Below are 27291 nucleotides of genomic sequence, written 5' to 3' on the forward strand. Positions count from 1 at the left end.
CAATATAATTTTTCCTTCCTCATCAAGTTCTGGCAATATTGTTTGAATTGGGAGCTTGTCACCTATAACCTTCTTTAAACATGAAACATGGAAAACTGGGTGCAATCGAGAAGCTGCAGGAAGCTCCAATTTGTATGCCATAGTACCAATCTTTTGCAACACCTTGTACGGACCATAATACTTTGGTGATAATTTATTATCCTTCTTAGCTTGCTTTAGGGACATTTGCTTATATGGTTGTAGCCGTAGGAATACCCAATCACCTACATCAAAACTTCTTTCACTGCGATGTTGATCTGCCTGTTGTTTCATTCTATTTTGTGCCAACACGAGGTTATCCTTTAAGAGTTGGAGGACTTGTTGTTGATGTTCGATGTGATGTTCCACTGCCTGAACCTTAGAATTTTCTCTTAAATATGATGTGATGGATGGTGGTTGATACCCATAAAGTGCCATAAATGGGGTCATTTTTGTTGCTGTATGGAAGGAAGTGTTATACCACCATTCAGCCAGAGGCAACCATTTGACCCATTGTGTCTGTTTATCAGATACAAAGCAACGAAGATATCCTTCCAAACATTTGTTTACTATCTCAGTTTGCCCATCAGATTGAGGATGATAAGATGAGCTATGAGCTAACTGAGTACCAAGACAAGAAAATAATTCTGTCCAAAAATTTCCAGTGAAAATGGGATCTCTGTCACTTACAATAATCTTTGGGTTTCCATGTAGCTTTTGAACTGTTTCCATAAATGCAGTAGAAACTGTACTGGCTTTAAATGGATGTGATAATGCACAAAAGTGTGCATACTTGGTAAGTCTGTCAACTACCACCATGATGACACTCTTTCCCTCAGACTTGGGTAAACCTGTGATAAAATCCATTGAAACCTCCTCCCAACGTTGGCTTGGAATGGATAAAGGTTGTAATAGACCCGGTGTCTTAATTGTTTCAACTTTATTTTGCTGGCAAACCAAACATTCCGCCACAAACTTTTGAATATCTGATTTAAGGCCATCCCAAAAAAATTCCTTCTTAACCCTGTGGTAAGTTTTTAAAAATCCTGAGTGCCCTCCTAAGGGAGAAGTGTGCAATTCCATAAGAATCTTTTGTTTTAGCTGGGAATTCTTACAGAGGTATAAGCGATCTTTGTACCATAACGAATCATTTTGCCAGCTAAATGTATCAGAAGTACTGGAATCTTGTTGTAGCTTTCGAATAAGTGCCCACACTTCTTCGTCATTCTTCCATTCCTCCCTTGCTTCATTTATCCAATCTGGTTGGATAATAGAAATGGCACACAACAATGCTTCCACATCCTCATCCTTTCTTGAGAGTGCATCTGCCACCACATTTTGCTTCCCTTTTTTGTAGATGATTTCAAAGTCATAACCCAACATCTTTGTGACCCACTTTTGTTGCTCTTCAGAGGATAATCTTTGTTCTAAAAAGTATTTAAGGCTATCATGATCCGTTTTTACCTTGAAGTGTCTTCCCATTAGGTAGGGTCGCCATTTCTTAAGTGCATGGAGTATTGCCAACATTTCCTTCTCATAAATAGCTTTGCTTAAAAACTTTCCCTTGATTGGACGACTTTCAAAAGCAATGGGTCTTTCATCTTGCATTAGAACAGCACCAATTCCATTTCCTGAAGCATCACATTCCACAATAAAGGTTTTTGTGAAGTCCGGTGTAGCTAAGACCGGTGCTTGGCACATTGCCTCTTTAAGATGTTCAAAGGCCTTTGTTGCTTCCGGAGTCCATGAAAATGAATCTTTCTTCAATAATGTTGTTAGAGGTGCTGCTATTCTCCCATAATTCTTAACAAACTTGCGATAATACCCTGTCAACCCAAGAAATCCTCGCAGATGCTTTATGGATGTGGGGATTTTCCATTCCTTAATGGCTTTAATTTTGCTAGGGTCTACCTTAACTCCTTCATGAGATACAATATGACCCAAATATTCCACCTCCTGGACTCCAAAGAAACATTTGGATCTTTTTGCATATAATTGTTTCTCCTCCAATAGTTGTAGCACCTTGTCAACATGTTCAACATGATCCTTCCAAGACTTGCTGTAGATTAGTATATCATCAAAAAATACTAACACAAATTTTCTAAGGAATGGTTTGAAAATTGAATTCATCAAACCTTGAAATGTTGAAGGTGCATTGGTAAGGCCAAAAGGCATGACCAAAAATTCATAATGACCCTCATGAGTTCTAAATGCCGTTTTTGGAATGTCTTCAATCTTCATTCTGATTTGATGATATCCCGAACGAAGATCCAACTTGGTGAAGTAAATTGATCCATGCAATTCATCCAGTAATTCATCAATAACAGGAATGGGGAACTTATCTTTAATAGTGAGCTTGTTGAGCTCCCTATAATCTGGACACATGCGCCATGATCCATCCTTCTTGTGCACCAATACTACTGGAGCTGAGAAAGAACTTTGACTCGGTTGAATTATACCAGCCTCTAGCATTTCTGCAACCATACGTTCAATTTCACTTTTTTGGACATAGGGATATCTGTACGGCCTGATGTTTGGAGGAACACTTCCTGGAATCAGATGAATAGCATGATCATGATCACGCATAGGTGGGAGACCTTTGGGAGTCTCAAATACCTTGGAATGATTGTCCAAGACTTTTTGGAGATCTGGAGAAATAGATGATTCCAATGTGGAAACATCTAGCGAGCATAATTGTGCAATTACACCTCTTTGCTCCTTTCTTAGAAGCTTTGTCATACCATTAGAGTTGATTATCTTTCCTGGTTTCCCTGCAATACCCCTTAATTCAACTTCCTTTCCTTCCGAAGAAAATTTGATGAAAAGTTCTTGAAAATTAAAAGCTATTGTACCCAAGGATTGTAGCCATTGGACTCCTAGTACAACATCGCACCTCCCATTGGAATGGAAAGCATTGGGCTAGTCAATACATATTCTCCCATGGATAGCTTGATATTATGGCACTTTCCAGAGCAATTTATTGTTCCTCCATTTGCAATCATCACTTGACACTCTGGTGCTGGATATAGGAAGCAATTCAATTCTTTTGCTACCCTACAATGAATAAAATTGTGGGTGCTTCCTGAATCAATCAACACTATTACCTTTTTCTTCTTGATTTGTCCTTCTATCTTGATGGTTTGAGGAGTGGTAATTCCCGCCAATGCATTACAAGATATGGTCGGATTTATTTGTTCTTCATCTAGGCTTTTTCCTGGAATATATCCTCTTCTTTTGACCTTTCTTGCTCCTTTTCTTCTTCCTCTTCACAATCTATGTAGAATAATTTCTTCTCAGCACACTTATGACCTTTTGTGTATTTGCTATCACAATTGTAACAAAGCCCTTTTGCTCTTTTTTCTTCCAATTGTTGTGGTGTCAACCTTGTAGGTTGTGGAAGACTATGGGCAACAACACTTCCGTCTTTATAGTTGTGAACGGTATGCTTCCTAGTTGCCATAATTTTGCTTTCCATTTTTCTTGCTAACCTGAATGCCTTCTCTAATGAATCAGGTTCCCAAAGGCGCACATCATGTTGGATATTATCCTTTAAAGACCCTATGAACACATCAATCCTATGCTCCTCTGGAATATCTTTTACCCTTATGTTCAATTTTTGGAACTCCTCAATGTGCTCCATTATTGAACCCTTTTGTTTGAGACTTATCAATTGGCTAAAAAAAGTGTTGCTTTTTGTATCCTCATAATGTGCTATCAATTCTTCCGTAAAAATTGCCCAAGTGATAAATTGTTTACGAGAACAAAGCCATTGATACCATACAAACTGATTTGGTTCCAAATATAAAGTTGCCATACGTACCTTTTTGTGTTTTGCACATTATTGAGATCGAAGAATTGCTCCATCTGTAATATCCATGTGGCGGGATCCTTGCCATCAAACTTCCTCATATCGATTTTTGGAACATGGTGAGTCTTCGATCCAACATTAGAGTCTATGGAATCATGATTAACATTTCTTTTGTTCTCATCATGAGTTTCCTTTACTACCTTTTCACCATTAGTGACCCTTTCTTGTAGCAACTTCTTCAATTCATCCATCTTATCATCCATGCCATCAATTTTAGCGTCCATGCCATTCACCTTAGCTTCCATGCCATCCATCTTAGCTTCCATGCCCTTTATCTTAGATTCCATGCCATTTACCTTAGATTCCACGCCATTTATCTTAGATTCCACGCCACTTATCTTAGCTTCTGTTAGCTTTTGTGAGCGTGACATTTGTTGCACTTGTTCTTGTAATTTTGATATATCATGTAGCATTTCTTCCTCTTCTTCATGAGTCATGCTAGAGCTTTCAGGTTCCTTACTAGGTGTTTGCATTTTCTTTCCTCGGGGCATCAGTTACCGATAATAATGTTTTACTATGCCCTTTGAATTCTGTTAAACCAAGCTTACACAAAAATTAAAAAAAAACTACACACCTTTTTTCACTTTATAGAAGCCTGATATTGAATCTGATGTATCTCTGTAATTTCGGATCCTCCATTTCTGAAATTGCTACCTGTAGTAGCCTTCTGCGTCCTCTTTCCAATGCCACAAGTCTGAGCCAAATTGGATTCTCCAAGGAAGAGTTATGTGAAATCTCCCACAGTGACTTGCTTTTAGACTGGTTCAGTAGAGCGAACTTGTACGACGTGCCACGAGTCAATGTTTCAACCTTTGAATCTGAAACACACACACAAGAAACTAAAGTCCGTCCTCTTTCTGTACATTTTTACGAAATTTCAATCCGATCCTCAGAGAGAGAGTTATGACGATTTTCCCCAGGTCACCTGTTTTGCATGTAATTCAGGAGTCTGCAAAAATGCCAACTTCCTCAGATCATATCTCCGAAAATATCGCGCGAAAAGCTCTGAAATTCGGACCCAAGGTTCAGCACCAATTCTTCTCAAATGGGTTTTTTTTTGCGACTTCTGAAACGTCACAGAAAAAAAGTTATAGCGAAAATGCCACGATGACCTGTTCGGAGCAGCTAAACCCTAGAATCCAAAGCTCTGATACCAAATGTTATGAAACCAGCTCACAAAAAGATAGAAAAGAGAGATCCACGCCTTAGAATTCAGCCTCTTCGAGGGGGCAACCTCCTTTACATTACATAAATGAACAATTCTTGGATGATACAAATGACAAAACCTCCTTTCTATATATAGGAGTCTAAGGAGTCACAATATAATCCAGCCGACCTAACAATAATAATATAAAGCCACAAAAATAACAATATGGGGGTAATAGGGACACAACAATATAAATAAGGGGTATAACTACAATAGTAATGGGGTAATCACTAGTATTATAGGGACCCAACATAGTTAGGTAGTTGAGACTTCCTACAAGCTATCTATACTTTGTTACATCCTCAAATTCTTTTCCTTCAATGGATGTGAACTTTAAGTTTTGTTCCATTGTGTAGGAATTTACAGGGTAAGTTCCACAGAAAGAATACCAAAAGGACACCGCTCACAACCAGATCTCAAATCAATACACCAGTATTTTTGACGTGGTTAAAACCCTCAAAGTGCAAGGAGGGAAATAGTCCACGGCCTGTCCCAACGTGGGTACTACAGGCAATTTATTAATCAAAGAATGAAAATTTACATAAGCTTCTCTCATGCACGGATCACCCAAACAATGACCCTCCATGCGCTTTAAATAGAACTCATGGACCAATCGGGTGTCAAGCCACGGATCAAGTGTCGGTAATACCGAGGTGAGAGTGAACCGTCGGATCACTACATATCGTGACCGTCGGATTGTAAGTTACAAAATGTACAACGGTAAAGAAACACACTTTACCTAACTCTAACCTAACTCTATACTAGACCAAGTTGAACTTAACTATATCCTATGTGTCGGAATATCCTAACATCCCCCCTTAAGAACAACTTGGGATAGGATTGAAGGATTTACAAATATGACACAATAGGAGAAGGAAGGAGGCACTAGAGCCTATCCCCCCTTAGTGACAACTTCCTGAACTCCAAGCATATATCGAAGTTTAGTGAACTTCGCCTCTGTGAGAGCCTTTGTGAAGATGTCTGCAACCTGATCATCTGTTGGACAATATTGCACTTCAAGAACATGGTCATGAATGAGCTTTCTGATGAAGTGCATGTGTAGTTCAATGTGTTTGCTGCGCTGATGCTGGACTGGATCTTTGCATAGCTGAATGGCACTTTGATTATCACACCAAAGTGTGGTTGAATGCTGCTGCTCAAAGCCAAACTCTGATAGGATCTGACGAAGCCACAAGGCTTCCTTACTAGCTTCCACGACACCACGATACTCTGCTTCTGCTGACGAAAGAGAAATGGCAGCCTGTTTCTTACAAGCCCATGTAATAGGTCCTGAACCAAGAGTGAAGACATAACCGGCAGTAGACTTCCGATCATCAGGGTCACCAGCCCAATCAGAATCAGTGAAACCAACTAACAGAGGAGCTGCTTTGGCACTGTAATGAATCCCAAACTGTACTGTACCTCGAACATAACGAAGTATTCTTTTAGCTGCTTTCCAATGACTTTCACGGGGGTTTTGCATAAAACGCGCAACAAGGCCAACAACAAAGGAAAGATCAGGACGAGTATGGGTTAAATACAGGAGTTTTCCGACAAGTTGACGGTATAAGGTAGCATCAAGTTCAGGAGAGGTACAAGAGACTGAAAGTTTGACTCCAGACTGAAAGGGAGAAGGGGCTGGCTTACAGTCTTCCATGTGAAAATGACGAAGAATATCACAAGCATACTTGGACTGGGAAAGGAAAATACCCTCTTGGGATTGCAAGATTTGAAGACCAAGAAAATAGTGTAAATGTCCTAAGTCTGTCATTTCAAATTTCTTTTTAAGGTTGGACTTCACATGGTTTATAAGGTTGGGATCACTACCAGTAAGAATAAGATCATCAACATAAAGAAAAAGGATGATAAGAGAGTTGCCCTCTTTCTTGGTGTAGACAGTATTGTCAGAATGACACCTAGAAAAGCCAGATTCTAAAAGAAAGCTATCCATTTTGGCATACCAAGCCCGAGGAGCTTGCTTGAGGCCATAAAGGGATTTCTTAAGTCGACAAACAAGGCTGGATTCTGTTTGTATGAAGCCAATGGGTTGTTCCATATAGATTTCTTCCTGCAAGTCCCCATGCAAGAAGGCAGATTTAACATCCATCTGATGGACTTCCCATTTTAAAGAGGCAGCAAGGGAAAGAACAAGGCGGATGGAGTTCATTTTGGCAACAGGAGAAAAGGTTTCAGTGTAGTCAATGCCTTCAACCTGTGAAAAGCCCTTAGCAACGAGACGAGCTTTATGTTTATCAACTTTCCCATCTGGTCCATATTTGGTTCTGTAAACCCATTTACATCTAACAAGTTTGCGTCCCTTTGGTAGAGGAACAAGATCCCATGTATCATTTGTCATCAATGAATGATATTCTTCATTCATAGCTGCTTCCCAATGTGGATGGCCTGAAGCTTCTGCAAAAGTGTCAGGATCATGATTTACTGGAGCTTGAGCCAGTAAAGAAGAGGCTCTTTCAAACTGAGAACGTGTACGTCGCTGATCTGTAGGATCACCGGCAAGATCACCTGCTGCATCCCGAGTGGCACGGACCCATCTTGGAAGTTGAGGATCCTGAGAAGGTGGGGGAGGATTATCATCCTCGCTTTCATCATCTGAAGAAGAAATGTTTTCAAATATAGAAGAGATAGGAAGAGGTGGCACATCCGCCGGACTAGGCTCGCAGGCCGATTTATTTTCATCAAATTTTACATCTCTTCTGATGATAACATTTTTGGACTTAAATGGAATAAGTCTATAACCTTTTACATGTTCAGAATATCCAACAAAAGTACATTTCTCACTTTTAGGTTCTAAAGCTTTATGCTTTTCATCTGGAATATGGGCCCATGCTTCACTTCCAAACACACGAAAGTGACTTACATCTGGTTTAATGGAACTCCAAGCTTCTTCTGGAGTGATATTCTCTAGAACCTTAGTAGGAGTGTGATTGATTATATAATTTGCACAATTAATTGCTTCGGCCCAAAAACTAAGACTGAGTCCTTTAGATTGCAGCATACAATTAGCCATTTCCTTTAAGGTGCGGTTTTTCCTTTCAGCTACACCATTTTGTTGTGGAGTGTATGGAACAGTATGTTGCATTTGAATTCCATTTTCGGTGCAAAAGTTGATGAATGTGTTTTTAACATATTCTCCACCATTATCAGTTCTTAGCTTAAGAATTTGATGTCCAGATTGTTTTTCAACAAATGCTTTGAAGGCCAAAAAAGTGGTAAATACTTCGCTCTTGAGTTTTAAGAAGTATACCCAAGTGCGTCTGGAGAAATCATCAATGAAAGTTAAGAAGTACTTGCAGCCAGAGAATGAAGCAACAGGAAGAGGACCACATAAATCACTGTGCACAAGCTGTAAAGGGGCTGAGGCGTGCCAAGAGGCACGTTTGTCAAAACTGTCCCGATGATGTTTTCCGAGTACACATCCGGAACAAACACCATCTCTGCAAGATACCATAGGAAGACCTGTCACCATATTTTCTTTACATAGATGCTGAAGGGAGCGATAGTTTAAGTGACCAAATCGCTCATGCCAAAGTTTGCTCACTTCATCATTATGAGCAACAAATACTGAGGGAAGATTGGATGACCCAAAGTTGTGAAACTTATACAACCTTTTGGAATCATCAGCAAGACCAGTAGCTAGAATCTGTTTAGGATCTTTTAGATCCTTGATTACAACATCATGAGGTGAAAATTCAACAATTTTACCTTCACCTGAATGAGTTATCTGATAGACAGATAGAAGGTTGCAGGATAAGGTTGGAACACATAATACATCATTAAACTGACCATTGTCTAGATGAATAGTTCCAGTCCCTACAACATTAAGAGATCTATCATCACCAATATATATATTTTTGGTGTTACAATCATTTAAAGAAGAAAACATGGCTTTGTTTTTGGCCATGTGACAAGAGGCTCCAGAGTCAATGAGCCACTCATGAGAATGAGAAGAAGAAGAAGATACATTTAATGCATAACCAGACTGAGATGATTGACAATGAGATGCAGAAAGTGCCATTCCGGAAGTTGAAGTTGAAGTAGGCTCCACATGGATGTTATGTTTCTTCATTGCGGCTTCCAAGGCTTCCATCTTCTTAAAGCATTTAGATTCTAAGTGGCCATCTCGATTACAAAAGTTACAATGTCTATCAGTCTTCTTCCATTTGTTTTTATTGGTCTTATCATTTTGCTGAAATGATCTTTCATTTTGAGGCTGAAATGGTTTAGGACCATTCTTTTGAGGATATGACTTCTTAGGATTCTTTGAATTTGGTTGCTGCTGGGCGGCTAACGCTTTCGTGGAAGAGTTTCCAAGATTAAGAAGACCAAGGTGTAAGAGTTTTTCTTGTTCTCTTATTAAGGAATCACAAAAGGAGTCAAAGGAAGGGGGCTTGTAGTCTTGTCCTTGACAAATGAAAGCTTCTCTTGTAGAATGGAAAGTGGAAACAAATACAGAGTAGGCTGGTCCCAACTTAGTAAGGATGGAATAAATAAGGTTACCATCGTCTTTCTTAACTTTAACACCTTCCAGGAGATATCTAAGGTTCTTGAATTTGGACAAGAAATCTTCAATGCAAGAAAAATTATTAGGATCCAAAGTAAGTAGCTCATTTTCAAGTTGATGGGCTCTAATTTCATTTTTAATCCCAAAAACTTTAGCAAGTTTTTCTAATGCTTCATGAGGAGTCTCAAGTTCCGCAATGTGGAATCTAAGATCAGGAGAAATAGACATCCCTATCAAACCACGTGCTTGATCTTGTCTATTTTCCCATTTTGCCGCCTTGTCTTCATCTTTTGGTTTCTTCTCTTGGTCTGTGGCTATTCTGAAGAGACCTTTACTTCTAAGTAAATCTTCGATGTAGGCTACCCATTGGAAGTAGTTAGTGCTGTCAAGAATGACTTGGCAAGGGCTTTCCATTTTTAAAAAAAAACTGAAGCTGAAGATGCTGAAAGTAGGTGTTCCAATGGATAGATCTCGAAAAAATAGGCAATTTAAAAAAAAACGGCTCTGAAAAAGGCTTCCGGATGAAGAAGTTATGGCTTTTTGAAAAATAATTGTTGAAGTAGCCGGCAAAGTGCGCGAATGTGCGGGAATGAAAAAATCCGCCCCCACAAAATGGAGACTTGAACCCAAGACCTCTACTCTCTTAAAATAGCTTTGAACCAATTGATCTATACAAAAAATTTGAGAGAGAGAGAGAGGGGGGGGGAAGGGCCTCGGTTTGCATGCTTGCCTTGAGAAAGCTCTTTTTCCCTACAAAACACAAAACACAAAACCCAACACGAATATGCAAAGAAAAACGAACCTTGCGGCTCGAAGTTAGCTTTAGCCAAAAAAACTAGAAATTTTAAAAAAATCTCAAAGTTAGCTTTAGCCGAAAAACTAAATATTTTTCTCAAAGTTTCTGATTTTCCGAGATCACACTAAGGTGCAGGGAAAAGAGCATACGCATGAGAAAAATCCTTCCTTTCTGTTTCTGATTTGCCCAGATTGCAGAGAGTCGCAGGGCAAAGAGCATACGCAGAAATGAAAGGTATAGATCCGGTTAAAAAAAAGGCTAAATAAACTGAGACCGAAATAAGCAGAGAGAAAATAACAGTAAACTGCAAAAAAAAACACTGTATACCTCCCGATCTGAAAAATGACGCAGCTAGGGCTACCGGAAACCTTTTCGCGTGAAACGAAAGGGGTTCCTCACTGGAACAGATGCTCCGAACGCAACAGAGCAGTCCTCTCGGCCCGAAAGCAGTCAGAAACAGCAGATCTAGGAAACGACAGCCGCATGCAGTTCTACCGGCTTCAGATTTGGATCACCAACGGACGTGGCCCTTAAATAGCTCTGATACCATGTAGGAATTTACAGGGTAAGTTCCACAGAAAGAATACCAAAAGGACACCGCTCACAACCAGATCTCAAATCAATACACCAGTATTTTTGACGTGGTTAAAACCCTCAGAGTGCAAGGAGGGAAACAGTCCACGGCCTGTCCCAACGTGGGTACTACAGGCAATTTATTAATCAAAGAATGAAAATTTACATAAGCTTCTCTCATGCACGGATCACCCAAACAATGACCCTCCATGCGCTTTAAATAGAACTCATGGACCAATCGGGTGTCAAGCCACAGATCAAGTGTCGGTAATACCGAGGTGAGAGTGAACCGTCGGATCACTACATATCGTGACCGTCGGATTGTAAGTTACAAAATGTACAACGGTAAAGAAACACACTTTACCTAACTCTAACCTAACTCTATACTAGACCAAGTTGAACTTAACTATATCCTATGTGTCGGAATATCCTAACACATTGGAGTAGTAAGAGGATTGCATTATGTCATGCCAAACTTGTTCAATAGATCTCCAATGTACTTCTTTTGGGAAAGGAATATGGACTTCGGATGTTGAGTTACTTCAATACCAAGATAGTAATGAACATAGCCCAAATCGGTCATTTCAAAACCTTTCTTCAATTCCTTATTTATAGATGCAATGTAGCTTTCATTGTTCCCTGTTATTAAAATATCATCTACATATACCACAAGATATACAACTGTTTTGCCAACTTTATTGACAAATAAAGTTGCATCATCAAGATCATAAAGTTTGAAATTGAGTTTCAGAAGATGCTCAGTTAGTTTTTCATACTAAGCTTGCGGTTCTTGTTTGAGGCCATACAAGGATTTCACAAGTTTTCATACTTTATGTTCATGTCCTTTCACAGTAAATCTTTCAGGCTAGGACATAAAAACATTCTCTTTTAGATCTCCATTCAAGAAAGCGGTTTTTACATCCATTTAATGGACTTTCCAACCGTTCTGAGCTGCTAGGGAAAAGAGTGTCTAGATGGTAGCCCATTTTGCTATGGGGGCAAAAGTCTCCTCATAATCGACCCCTTCCTTCTGTGCAAAACCTTTTGCCACAAGCCTGGCTTTGTGCTTGTCAAGTGAACCATCAGCTTTATACTTGTTTTTGTAGACCCATTTGCAGCCAATCAGTTTTGTTCCTAATGGAGGATCAACCAGCTTCCAAGTGCCATTCTTTATCAAGGCATCATACTCCTTTTGCATCGCTTCTTTTCATTCATCATGAGAAGCAGCTTCTTTGAAGGAAGTTGGTTCGAAATATGTAGACAAATTCAATTCAAAATCATAAGAAACGTCCATATCAACAGGTGAATCAGAGTCATCTACATCACCTCCATTTTGTTGGTTTGAATTTCTAGTTCCTGTCTTTCCAACCTCATCAGGATGAACACTTTCAAGTTTATTTATTAGCCACTTTGGGGGACCTTTCTCATATGGTCCAGGCTTCTCTGTTGATTGAGTTGGCACTGAATCAAGATTGAGTCTCCCAATTCTATCAATCACATCACTTAAAGCATCATCCATTGTTGGAGTTTCATGCGGGGAAGAGAGTTCTTCAGAAGAAGATTCCACATGTTGATCTAGTATAAGAATCCCCCCTTCAAGATATGGAATTTGACTATCAAATTCTTGAAATGATTTTGCATTTGTGAATCTATCCAAGTGATCAAGTTGTCGCTCAACAACATTGTCAGTTTTGGATGATTCAAGAAAGATTACATCTCTAGATACAACAAACTTTGTATTGACTTCATCATAGAGATGATATGCTTTGGAGGTGTTTGAATACCCCAGGAATATACACTTACAACTTCTTGCACCAAGTTTGTTTCTATGTACCTTTGGTATCAAGGCATAACAGGTGGAACCAAAAACCCTCAGAGGCTTTACCAAAGGAATGTGCCCATACCACATTTCATATGGAGTCTTGTTTCTAATAGCATTAGATGGACATCTATTCTTTATATATACAGCACATAGAACTGCATCAGCCCAAAACATCAACTTTACATTTTTGAAAAACATCATGGAACGCACCATATTTAAGATTGTCCTATTCATTCTTTCAGCTACACTATTCTGTTGGGGATTATAAGGCACAATTGTTTGATGTTTGATCCCATGTTGGTGAAGATAGTTTTAAAATTCATTTGAAGTGTATTCTTTTCCATTATCAGTGCAAATAGAGCCAATATGAGATTGTGCATAATTTTTTTAATCCATTTATGAAAGTTCTTGAATGTTTGAAAAGCATCAGATTTGTTCTTCAATAAATAAACCCAACACATTCTGGTGTGGTCATCAATAAATGTCATCATATATTTATTTCCATTTGCAAAAGGAATAGGCATTGGACCACATAAATCTGAATGAATGAGTTCAAGTTTTCTATGTGCTCTTGAATGTGAATCATGAAAAGACTGTTTTCTATGCTTTCCTAGAATGCAAACATCACATTGCTTAAGTTTCCTAGGAACTATAGGCAAACGAGCAACACCATTTTTTTTCAACAAGCGGAAACTGTCATAGTTCAAATGTCCAAATCTAGCTTAGCGTAATAAACATGATGGAAGTGTACCTTCTTCATAATGAGAATTGTATGAGAAATGTTGTGCACGAGCAGAGGTACCTTGCAGCTTGAAAAGCCTTTCTTCTTCTATTCCACTCATGATAAGTGAGTGGTCAGATGCTTTCCTCACTTGAAGCTTGCCATCAAGCATATGAATGGAGTGACCTTGCTGGCGGATGTGGACCAAGGACAACAAGTTTCTCTTCAGCTGTGGGAGATATAGAACATGATGCAGAAGGAAGTCTGGAAGACCAAGCAATTTAAACCTAACTGTGCCAAGCCCTGATGGCTTGATTTTTGATTGGTATGCAAAGTATACTGCTCCATCAACATTGTCAGTAAATTCTTAAAAAAAAATCTTTTCTATGAGTCATGTGGCAAGTTGCTCCTGAATCAAGCAACCAATCATTTTTCCAATAGGTAACTAAAGCATTAAATAAGTCTTCATTTACTCCAATATTACATTGTGTCACAACATAATTAGTGGATTCAAGTGCTTTACCTTTGTTTGTGTCATTAGTTTTACCTTTGGGTTGATTTCTTTATTTCTCAATTTTGTCCCAAGGTAACTTGCATGTGGAGGCATCATGTGATCCATTTCTTTTGTAGCGTATGTAGTGCAAATCTGACTTTTCTCCTTGAAAGTGTCTACCCCCCTACCTCTGAAATATCTTCCTCTTCCTCTTCGACCACCTCTTCCTCTGGAAGAATCTTGAGCAAGATTCTTTTCTTTATGAGCAAGGCACACAACCTGTTCAGAAGATTCAGGGGCTGTCTTCTTTCTAAAAGCTTTCTCTCTTTCAACAATTTTTTTCACAAGAGAGTCAAAGGTAATATTTTTGAGATTTCCATTTGTTTGCAATGACTCAAGATAATTGAAGTAGGATAAGGTGCCTTGAGAAAAGCGATAAGAAGAATATCCAATTCAACCTTAGTGGCTTTGATATCATGCATTATAGATTTTACTTCGGATGCAAGAGCAAGAGGATCATTATTTTGCAATTCAAGAGTGAAGAGTTTAATCATGAGTTGAACAACTTCAAGTGCAGAATGTGAGTCATAGAGTTCTTTCAGCTTTTGTAAGGCTTCGAAATCAGTTGAAAATGGCAAAATATGGTGACTCACCTCTTCACTGACAGATGTTACAATTAATGCATAGGCTTTGTTGTTCTTATTTTCCCAAATGGTGAACTCTTTGTCTGAGGTAGGTTGTTCTGGCTCTTTGTCTCCATCTCCAATACACACTCCTTTCCAAAACTCATTGAAAATGAGGGTGTGTTTTATGATCCGGGACCACTCATGATAGTTCTCCTTGCCAGTAAGAACTATTCCCACAATAGATATGATTGAATGCATACTGTAAAAAAAAATACTTCTGCTGGCAAAAATCTGTGTACTGTAAAAAATACTTCTACTAGCAAAATGTGCTTCAAAATAATACAGCCTTATTCTTCCTTCTTGATTAGGTAAGAAATTGATTTAATATACCAAGAACAAAACTATATTCTATCCATATAGAATATCACCATTTTTTTTTTTCATTACAATATGGTTGGAATTCAAGAGAAATAAAAGATAAACTATATCAACTACTCAAAAGCGAATCGGAATTCTAATGCAAATCAGAATTTGCCATAGTTTTGAGGAAACACATACTCTAGTTGTGAGGAAATCGGTTCAGGAAAGGAGGTAGCCATAAAGGTATACTCCACCTAATTTCCGTTGAAATTTTGCTTTATTTATTACTAATGATGCTCCTAGAAGTATTAAGGAGTCAATAGATTTATAGAATGAAAAACTATGGAAAAAACCATGGTTGAAGAAATGGTGTCCTTAGACAAGAATGAGGCTTTGGATTTAGTGAATTTATCGGAAAGAATAAAATCCATTGGCAACACATGGGTGCTTAAGGAGAAGTTGATTAAAAAGGGAAAATTGGAGAAATACAAAACTCAGTTAGTACCAAAAAGTTATTGCTAGGTACAAGAAAATGACTTTGATTGTATTTTTTCTTCTATTGCAAAGTTAGCTTCTATTAGATTTCTTTTATTTATGGTTTCTACATTTTATTTTGAGGTAGAACATATGGATTTGAAGATGTGATTCCTACATGGGATCTAGAAAAAGAGATATACATGAAGCAGCCAAAAGGATTTGCATTGAAGTGTAATAAAGAGTTGGTATGCGAGTTGAAATAGTCCTTGTATGGGTTGAAGCAGACACTAAGGATGTGGTATCAAAAGACTGATACATATACATAGGGAATTAGCTTCACCGGGAACAAAGTGGATCATTGTGTGTATTTTAAATTAGTTTGCGATCATCTTATTTATTTGGTCTTGTATGTAGATGATATGTTATTGATTGAAAATGACAAGGAAATCATCCACAATGTGAAGAGTCAATTGTCCTCTAAATTTGACACAAAGGATATTACTGCTACAGATTTCATCTAGGAATGGAATTTAAGAGAGATCAGGTAAAGAGGGAACTTTGGATAAATTAGAGGAAGTATGTCAAGACAATATTGAAGTGGTTTAATATGTAGGAAAGTAATCTGGTGAATTTCCTTATTCCTGTAAGTGTAAAGTTATCTGCATATCAATATCCAATACATAGAAAGAGTAATATGGCATGTCCCATGTTCTATATGTTAGTGGGGTTGGAAGTTTGATGTATGAAATGGTCTACACCATACTAGACATAGCAAATGCAATTTGAGTATTTACAAGGTATATGTCAAAGCCGAGGAGGGAGCATTGGACAAGAAGGAAGAGAATTTTTAGGTATTTTTGTGGCACTACCGGATACAAATTATGCTACCAAGGAAGACTAGGATTGGACAATTTGTTGGACATACATGGGTTTTTTGATGTAGACTAGGCTGAAGATATGGATTATGGAAGATCTATCAAGTGGATGTGTTTTTAACCTATCTAGAGAAGCAATTAGTTGGATGAGTAAACAAAAATCTACAGTGGCACTCTCAACTACATAAGCTAAATACATGGAAACCCCTCATGCAAGTAAGGAAGAAATATTCTTATAGAGATTCCATTCATGTATTGGGTTGGTACAATAAGCTAAAATGATAGATTGTGATAGTCAAAGTGCAATTTTCTTGCGAAGAACCCTACTTATCATTCGAAGTCAAAGCATATTGATCTTCAGTATCACTTTCTCAGGGATATGATTGAACACTTTAAAAAACACCGCAGATGCATTAACAAAATCTATCAGAACTAATAAGTTCTCCTAGTGTAGATAAAAAATGGGGATCACTACCCCAGATTGTTGGTTGTGTGCTCATGTGCCCTCTTATATGCAAAGAAAACAACAATTGGGGGAATGTTAGGTATGTGTTATATTGTTTGCACAACTAACGCCATAGACGAATAATATACACCACGCACATAAGGGTGTATGTGAGGGCGGCGGGGGGGGTTGCCGCATTCATAGAATTGAAGGTAGTGACCCAAAAAAATGGTGGTTTTTTTGGTGTCTGTTTTTGGCATGCGATTTTCACTTTTAGCAAATTTTGGGCACATGGTGGTTTTCTCATGGTTTTGTATATCTAGTGAAAGGAAATAAGTTGTATTCTAATATAGGGTTAATGGATTGGAGGTTTATGAATGCTACGTCATATACATATTGTATTTTACCATTGCAAAGATCACATATTAAAAAATATTTCTAGTTTTACTCCTTTTCAGATTTTCGGATAAAATATTTGTGTTAATATGTGTATTTTCTGTTAAATATTTTTTTTTCATTAATAATAAATTTGAAGGAATTATTTGTGCAAGGTTAAAGAATGATCTCTCCTCAAGGGGTTCCTTGAAAATTCTCTAATGGTGAAATCTTATGTACACAAATCTATGCCAATTGTGAGACAAAATGGCAACATAGCAAAGCTTTGAACTTACTTTTTCTAATGGTCCCAAATGAAATGATATATATAGACCCAAGTTCATGCCTTGCCTCCCGTTGGCTGATTAATGAGATTTGATCTTTGACTGAGCTTATAGGAAACAAGTGGAGTCCTTTAAAGGCTCCTTAACTTCACTTTAGTGATGTAGTGGCCTGAGCCTAAGCTCCCTGAACTTGTCCTTTCACTTGGTGTTTGCCATTTAATTTGATTTTGACCATGGACTAATGAGATGTCACTTCTATGGGTTCACATGAATATTGAAGAAACAACTGTAGTTATCCTTGCAAAACCACTTATGTGGCTTTGCACGATTTGATTTTTTAATTGGAAACCTTACAAACCTTTAGTTTCTTCTTTATTTTTAATGTTTTCTAACAATCACTAGTGCATTTGCACAATGCCTGTTCTCTAGTTGGTGCATTTGGGTCAGCAAAAGTGATAACATTGAGGTTAACAAAAGAAAACATCAATTAGTCAATATGTCCATTGTAATCAACTTTCTAAGTATGCTCATTTCTATGGATTATTGAACCCCTTCAAGGCATTCATAGTCACACAAACATTCATAGATAATGTTTTAAACATCATGACATGACTACTTCAATTGTGGCAAACCATGATCCTATATTCACTGGCAATTTCTTACATCAATTATTACATCTACATTCACTAGCAATTTCTTACATCAATTATTACATCTTCAAGGTACACAATTGAACCTAAACATAAACAACCAACCCAAAATAGATGGTCAATCAAAGGTAGACAACTAGTGTTTTGGAAAATTATTTATGTTATTTTTCCTCATAAAGGTAGACTCAATGATTGTGATGGTTGCCCCTCGTAGAATAGTGGTACAATATCACCTATTATGGTGCTACCAAAATAACCTCCTTTATGACACTATTTGAACAAAACACCTCTTAATGATCTCCTACTTAGCCAGCTACTATAAGGTTCACAAGGGTGATGAATCCTTGACAACTAGTGTATATAATCTTCATACTCTGGAGGAAAATTTGGTGTTGACCCAAAACAAAATGAACCAAGAAGATCCGTTTGGTATGGTCAACCAATAATTAGTAATTGAAAATAATAAGCATTACTTTTAACTTTTATAAAGTAGAATTTAGTTTATTTTAATAAAACTAATTAAAAATATAAATATATATTTTGAAAGAATGTTTGTATATATTTAATATATAATTTTATTTCAAATATAAGTGTAGTTAGTAATAAAAAAGTTGTATAATTTATTGTAATATATACTTTGTACAAAATTTATATTAAACATCTTATAATTTATGATATAATCAGGGATATAAATAAATATAGAAATTCTCATAATTTTCTATTTTAATATAAAACTATTATTCTAATATATAATTCTACTTACAACATTTATAATTAAAAACAAATTTGTAGACTTTTGAAATTATTAATATTTTTTTTTCTCAGTAAAGATTAATTCTATTAAAAGGAAGAATGGTACAATAAGAAGTTATAGCCAAGAGAGGCAAGAACACAGGCTGCCGGAAAGGATAGGCTATCCACCTCGGCCCCTAGAAAGGAAAAGAGAAGAGAGCTGCGCTGAGCAAGAAGAAACAAGAAGAATAGAGGAGCAAGAGCAGAACAGAGGATTCTACCCAACATGTGTAGAATCAGTTATTCGGCACTTTTTTCCTTTCTTTTTACCAACTTTGACCCAGTCAAGAGGACTTTGCTGAACCGGCATGATTTGCAGACTGGGCTGTGCTGACGGGGAGGACTCCTTGTCTGAATCCGAGGGGGAGGATTCATGATTCCTTTTCTATGAGATTGGTGGGACAGACGAATCCTCAAGATCGGTCAAGGGCGGGTCCTGTGCCAGCTTCGCTTCCATTCCTTCCTCAACCTGTTCCTCTTCATCCGAGCTGAAATCAAAGTCGTCCATGGGGGGAGGATTATGAGGCTTCCAGCTCTTGGATTTCTGCTTAGGACTGACTTTCTTCTTTTGGGAAGGTATAGTGGGACAAGAGCCCTTAATTGCCCTGTGTGATGGCAGTTACGGCAGTGAAAGGCTGTGTTCTCATAGTCCAGGGTCTGAGTCCAATGGAAGTCTCCAATTTTGAGATTGATCTGGTCAGGGAGACCTTTGCTCATGTCTATTTCTGCACAGATTCTGGCAAAGGTGTATATTCCTTTATCCCCTCTAGAGACGTATGTGTCTAGAAAGTGGCCTAGAGAATTTCCGATCCCTTGGAATACTACAAAATGCCATAGGTACGCTGGGAAATTTGGAAGTCTGACCTAGATGGGGAGCTTGGTGATGACTGCTATAGTGGGATCGAAATCTGGAAACCAAGGGGTGAGGAATAAACCTGCTGATCCCCAGAACCATGGGCCTGCAGTTAAAGCTTTCTGGTAGTCCTCATCTAGAACGAAGACTACTATGAAGAAGCCCTTTGAGCATAACAGTACCTTGCAATTGTTGGTCCAGTTAGAGTGAATCCATTGGTAGAGGTCTGTTGTGCTCAGCCATAGCCCATTGAACCTGCAAATAATGGTTTGTTCTGCAAACGTTTGGGTTTGCTCATCCAACGTTGGATGCATGATTTCAATGGAGGGGGTTTCCTCAAGTTTGTCCACCAGAAAAGGCTTGGGTGCCTGAACTGGTGGAGCTGTCTTCTTAGGCATCTGAGCATGGACAACGTCTTTATATGAAAACGTCTTAGCTGAGGATGACTGTCCAACAGCTCCCCCTCTCAAGCGAAGAGTAAAAGTAATGGATGCATTTCTCTTAATGCTATAAAAAGATAGGGGGAGAGGATCCTCAAGTTGTTTACCTTCATGGAGAAGTCGTTGAGCTGCAGAGGGTATCCCCAACTTGAGATCCAGAGCATGCTTGAGGTCCTGCACTAGATCCGACGAGCTCACCCAATGTAGCTGAGTTTTGCCGGAGATAAGCCTGATCTGGATCTGAAACGCGGCAGAAGGATCAGGGTTCTGCTTTCCTTTGCAGATCCAAGTCGAGAGGAGGCTGGAGCTTTGAAGGGCCTTCTTCCCCTGAACTTGCCATAGGGGTTTGTGAGGAGAAGAGGAGAGGGTCCAAAGATCATTGAATCTGTCAATGCAATCCACCCAGAAGAGCTTCCAGACGATCCGTCCAGGCAGATCCAGGAAACTTAAAAAAATCTGAAGATCTAGAGCAGAGTATTGGCTATTTTGGGGGGACAGAGAAGGCAATGGAAGGAATGAGCTGCCTTCCAGAGTAGAGTATTTCTTCCCAGGAGCCGCCCCCTGAGGAGAGACGATAGTATATTCGGCGTGCTCATCCTTGGCCACTGCATATGCATTCTGATGGAGGCGGTTGGCCACCTGAGGAGAGACGATAGTATATTCGGCGCGCTCATCCTTGGCCACTGCATATGCATTCTGATGGAGGCGGCTGGTATGAGATGCAGCAGCTGAGGTCCAAGATCTGGCAGATACAATGCCGAAAGCGGAACAAAAGAGGGATAGGGGAGCATTCAGAAAGTATTTGAAAACATGCGTATCAGAAATGAAATGATAAACCTGTAATCCTTGACTGAAACGCGCATCTCCTGCCTCGACAGGGCATACCAGAGGCCAACCGGCGACCAAGGGCGAGGAGGCGGCGACTGTGAAGATAGGGTTCATCTTCGGCTCTCGGAATAGAGTATTATCGAAATTATTAATATTATATATTATATTTCAATTTTTTAAAATACTAAGAAACAATATATTCTATTTTGCCGAAGATTATCTAACAATATTATGGATCACAGAAGTCTAAATTCCTCAATCTAAAAACATGTCGAGTGCAGAAGTTTTCTTTCCCTCTTGAATCTTAAACCATCAATCTTTTTCTTCAAACTAGAATTGGATAATTATGCTTTAATGAAAAGAGATGCATGGAGCCAGAACACATCTTCTACCTGAGCCAAACCCACCCTTCAACTATTTTTTTCCCACCAACTGGCTTCTATCCACCCCTCAACAATCTTGTTGCTTTAAGACGGCTAGGCATGTACAGTAAGGGACCATGCCCATCTGCATGTACAGTGAGTATCAGAGGAATATGATTATACATTACAGCCATTTTTATTTAGATTCTCCATTCCATGAATATTTTGGAATAGTGAATCTTCTTTCGGTTATTGATCTGATCAGATGACATCTTTTTATATCTCAAAATTGCAGTCAACAACAGGCTTACATAGATTACCTTAGTCCGTAGTTACTGTTATCAAGTAGGCGTGATGGATGAACATGCTCGACTGCCTTTTGGGTAGATTTCTGTACATACAAACCTGCCATTGTAATTCTCCATGGCCCACTTAACCTTACGGAAACTGTGTAAACATAATTCAGTTGGTTGTTTTTTTTTAATACAAACTCTGTAATTTCTTATAGGTAGTGTGATCAGATATGAAAGTTGTTGGATTAAAGGATTGATAACATAGATTTGAAATGTGTTTGTACTGTTCAGAAGGAAATTGAAACATGCGCTGACGCATGTTGAAGCCACTATACCAATAGGTAAAATGTGGGGGTTTGGAGAGAAATTGTTATGTACTATGTACCCCACATAAAGAAATCATAATTATGGTAATAGACAAATGTCAATAGTAAACAGGTCCGGAAATCATAATTATGGTAATAGACAAATGTCAATAGTAAACAGATCCGGAACATTGTTCACAGAGGGATTTGGGTTAGTACTTGGGCCAAGCTAAGCTAATAGCATCCCAGGAACAGTCCCTAATCCCTAGCAAGGACAAATTATAATTACGTTATACAACATAACCATAAAAATTAGTTAAGAACTGCACAGGAAATTATTACTATCTTTCTCAGACGAGTTCCATTAATTATAATAAAGAAAAGAACTATACAGATGGAAAACTTATATGAGTTTGGAAAACCAATATGAGTTTCAACTATTGGAAGAAACAAAGAGAACCTGTCCCAGCAACTTGATAACCATGACACCATTAGAAAATCTTATTGAAATATTTTAAAAAATCAGGACACATTAAGCCACTTCTGCAGAGAGTGGAGATAACTAATCCCAAAATCAAGAATTAATGCAGATCCTATTTAACTGAGAATTATATTCATAATTAACTAATCCCAAAATCAGGAATTAATGCAGATGCTATTTAACTGAGAATTATATTCATAATTAACTAATCCCAAATTCAGGAATCGATGCAGATCCTATTTAACTGAGAATTATATTCATAGTTAACTAATCCCAAATTCAGGAATTAATGCAGATCCTACTTAACTGAGAATTATATTCATAATTAACTAATCCCAAAATCAGGCATTAATGCAGATCCTATTTAACTCATAATTTATATATATATGTGTGTGGGGGCCTCGTCGCAAGACCAGTCCCATTAATATAGTTCTCCCCGTGGGTTCCAAGCCGCATGGAATGGATATCAATACTCCTACTCTAAATATTATAATAACAATACTATAATCGCTATGGCAATGATAACCCGTAGGCCCATAAGCTAGAAAGGATTAATAGACCAAAATTTAACAGTAATAACACTGAAAGTTTCCATTTTTCAAACCCTAACAAAGATTTAATGTTACTATATAAACCCTCAGCGTGAAACTGAAAGAGAACAAAACGGTACAAATAGCATATATGTCGAGCAACTATTCACCGACTTTTCTGAACATTTTTAACGAGAATAGAGGTATCTCTACGGGAGTGAAGATTCAGAAACAAACTGTTATGCATGAATACATAGAAACCAATTAGGTATAACAAGAAATTATACGGGGAACTGATAAGGATATGTTAGGATGTATTAAACTAAACATAGTACGGATAACAATATATGTTGGGTTCACTCATAAATGATGAAGGAATTTTGAATATTATAGAGATTGTTTAAACCAGTATGACTCTATAGATAACTCCAACAATAGTATTGGTCGTGACCTTATTGATTAAGGTCAGAAAAATATGTTTAAACCCCATAACCTGCAGACAAAAAACAGAGATATAAGTTCACACCCTCGACGAAGGGGAAAAATTAGATAACTCTAGCTGTAAAGATCTCAGCACCCCTAGAAATTTCCAAGGTAAAGTTTGTTACTTAAGGGACTTGGTATTCGTGTCGAAGCGTATGCGAAAATTGTAGAAGGTCGCAAGCGAGTAGACCTCACTTGTACCAAGGAAAACAAGCAACAAGGGAGGACGTTAGGGTTAATCCATACCTCAATCGAACTGAAAATGATCAATTCATAACAAAGAGATAGATGGGTTTCACCTGAAGCAGTAGCTTCTTCTCTCATTAGCTCTCAACGGCAGCCCTAGCACCCTAACTGTTAGGGTTCTGCTCCAGAAATTTATATGTTAAACTTGTAAAAAATGAAATTGGCGGTGAAAGGAAATACAGGGTACCTGTTGCTCCAGAGAACCCTGGGTTGTCCATTAGCCATTCTCACAGAAAGTCTTAGGAGATCACCATAGTATTTGTCATCTGAACAAAAATCCCTGGCAAAAACTTTAACCACCGCCGACAACAAAGTAATTCAAAAGTAGTGGTTCCCAGAATAAATCAAGTAAAAGGAATTAAAGCTTACCCGAACCACCTGTCTGTTCAAATGAACCACGCCGGGAGAAACAATCTAGGAGAAAGCGGAAGTTGGGATCATCCATCAAATTGCAGAGCCAATTTTGGTCCTACGCGTAACGCGAGAGAATGGATTTCCAGAGGTGTCAGAGTGAAAGGGGTGGTTACCATGTAACCTCCTCCCCTGTAGACCGTCGATGAACCCCAACTCTCCAAGAACCGTAGATTTGATCTCACTCTTTCCAAAGGCGTCACATCACCCGTTGGCAGAGGAACCAACGCCTTCGCGAGAATTCAACTAATTTTCATAACACAAATGTTATAATGCTCTGTTATACTAGAGTCTAAAGTCTGTATGATATGCGCATAACTCAATAGTCGAGAATAATTATGGGTTTCCATTAAAGCCCAATTACCATTATTATATAGAAGTTGAGATATATAATATACACCTAATGTCTATTCGAGAGCCTAGCAATTACGACGTGCCCCATATCAAATATAAGTCTAATTCCTTCGAGTAAATCGGTGAATGGTAAAGGTTCATGAGGTAAAAAAAAATGGGGGTATGTTACACAATTACCAATTAAATGTGAGTCAACTGTTTTTTTTTTTTGTTTTTTTTTTATGCTAAAAAAATTTGATGTATTTATCAAATAAATTTTGTTTACGGAAAGTTCACCAAAAAAAATATTTAAAAAAATTTAATTATGTAAGATTCATCATTTTCAATGGAGTTATTATTAATAATGTTTTTAATTAATTTTATTTTTCTGATTTTTTTAATAATCAGTAATATGTTAAATAATTAATGTTTTCACTATATCATTTTTAACCCAATAAACTAAAAATTATATATACAAAATTCATTAATACAAATAAGCAATTACATGACACACTTTCACTTTTTTAATTATATTTTATTTATTTATTTGACGATTATATTTCCATCCGTATTTAATGGAGGCCATCAAACCAATCTCATTACTTCAGAAACCAAAAAGGGCAATAAAACAAAAGGAAGTACTTCCGGCTCACAGGGTTTTGGTGGGCATGGGGGCCCATCCCATTTAGAGAAATGTATCCACCCAAGAAAGGCCCACCCTTCAACTATCCTATTCCCACCAAGAGGCTTTAAGGCGCAATGCATGCACAATAAGGCAACCCATCCCTTGTAGAGAAATGTATCCACCCGATACAGGCCCACCCTTCAATTATCCTATTCCCACCCAGAAGCTTTAAGACCGGAAGGCATGCACAAAAGGGACCATGCATGTAAGCCACCTGAATACCATCATGCCACAACTCCAATCGGGCAAATAAACATGTGGCACGGACTATTACCAACGTGTCAAACCCTTCGAATCACCAGATAACTGCATTACAATAGAACTCCTAATATATTTGTTATGGCAATTTCTTCTGGTCAGTCTAATATATTTGTTATGCCAGTGCAACTGAGATTATATTAACGGTGTAGTCGCTTAAAGAGAAACTCTTTATCCTTAATAGTTATATATTTGTGAATTAAGGCTATGTTTTGATTTCACAGCACTTGAACATGAAAATGGAAAAATAGAAATGTCAAAAAATATTTATACTTATCAATATGGGAATCGAGAATCAGAAACATTTGATTATATAATATAATCATAGTTTTAATTGGATTTAAGATATTGGTAGGAATCTAACAAATAGGAGGAATCACATTTTTATATTTTCAAAATATACAATTTAATAAATCAAATAAATAACAAATTATCAAAATAATATATACATTAAAGAAGTAAAATTATAATAACATCAAAATCACAAAGATAATATTTTATATATTTTTTATAATTAAATTAATTTACTCATTTTTCATTTAAAAAAAGCTATAATAATATCAAAATCACAAAGATAATATTTTATAATTTTTTTATAATTAAATTAATTTTTTCGTTTTTCATTTTTTTTGAAAAATATTTTTATATTATTTATACACTAATAAAATTAGTGTAAATCGATTCCAAACATCAAAATTTTAGAACCCTAAATTAATTATAAAGCTTACTTTCATATTATTTGTATCCTTTTATATATTACTAACGGTATAAGTAAAGCCTCAGAAAATTGTAATGTTCTAATCCGTAATTTACAATACCATTACATTTATCTACAATACGCTACATAATTGTCAATCTAATAACATTGAAGAAGTCCTTGACGGCAGCAGCTTCCACTTGGGTATTCAGATATTACAATAAGACCCACTGAAAGATTACAACACGGCAGAGTTGTGCTTGCCAAATTACGAAATTATATGACACTACAGTATCAATTTAGGTTCTTTATCTACAAGTACAAGAGGACTAAAGGGATTAGTCTGCCAAGGAATAACTTACATATGTAGGTATCTGCAATGCACAAATCTCAGCCCTGCAGACATGGAGAGTTTGAGCTCTCAGGATGAGAGCCTGCTGGTATGTCGTTGTGGCCTCTGGAGGGACCTGATGGGGGAATATGCGAACCCTTGACAACCCTACTGAAAGTAAGCCCAATATGCTTTCTTTCCATTACACCTGCTTTACCACCTGCATTAAGATTGCTTGGAATCACTACGTTGTCGTGAACATCAATATGCATAATTTTTTCTTCTTTTGTGGGGATCTTCTTTTGCATGTTCAACGTAGTTGTAAGGACCAACCCTGCCATTGGATTGTACTGAAAGAATAATCAGCATAAGCAGCGGTGTCAGCGTGATTAGGTCCATACTGGACACCATCTGATTGCAGCTACAAGAATATCTAGTGAAACCAAGATATAGATAGATAAAAGGTAAGGGATTGAGTTGGCAGTTCTCACATCAGAAGTAGTATTCTCTCTATGTATGTATTGAGTACACCACATGGTCTCTGCTATGGCGAGAAATGAAATTCTGTGGCGCTTAGGGATGAATATGAACGTGGAGGAGGATGTGCTTTTGTCCTCAACGTTACTTCACACCGATCAAGGAACCACCTGAATCTCCATCCAATTCCGAACCCTTAAAGCTGCCATTTGTGTCACTCAATCAGTCCTTCAAATCCAAAAACCCTTCTTCCTTTTCACATTTCGAACTTTTTCTTGTTTCGGTTATTGATCAGATGGCATCTTTTTATATCTGAAATTGCAGTCAACAACATGCTTACATGGATTACTGTTGTCGGTAGTTACCGTTATCAA

General features: G+C 37.6%; 1 long non-coding RNA gene across 1 annotated transcript; it reads right to left on the minus strand.

Annotated features, from left to right (window-relative positions):
- Positions 1-23485: 23485 nt before the first annotated feature.
- Positions 23486-24417, minus strand: LOC149255440 (uncharacterized). Its single transcript, XR_016266366.1, has 2 exons — positions 24095-24417; positions 23486-23991 (listed from the first exon to the last, which is right to left on the minus strand). It is a non-coding gene; the product is annotated as an uncharacterized LOC149255440 (long non-coding RNA).
- Between the last annotated feature and the right edge of the window lie 2874 nt (positions 24418-27291).

The sequence above is a fragment of the Pinus tabuliformis genome, chromosome 7, assembly GCF_031772625.1.
Source record: "Pinus tabuliformis cultivar Carrire ecotype Pingquan chromosome 7, CPIR1, whole genome shotgun sequence".
Classification (NCBI taxonomy): domain Eukaryota; kingdom Viridiplantae; phylum Streptophyta; class Pinopsida; order Pinales; family Pinaceae; genus Pinus; species Pinus tabuliformis.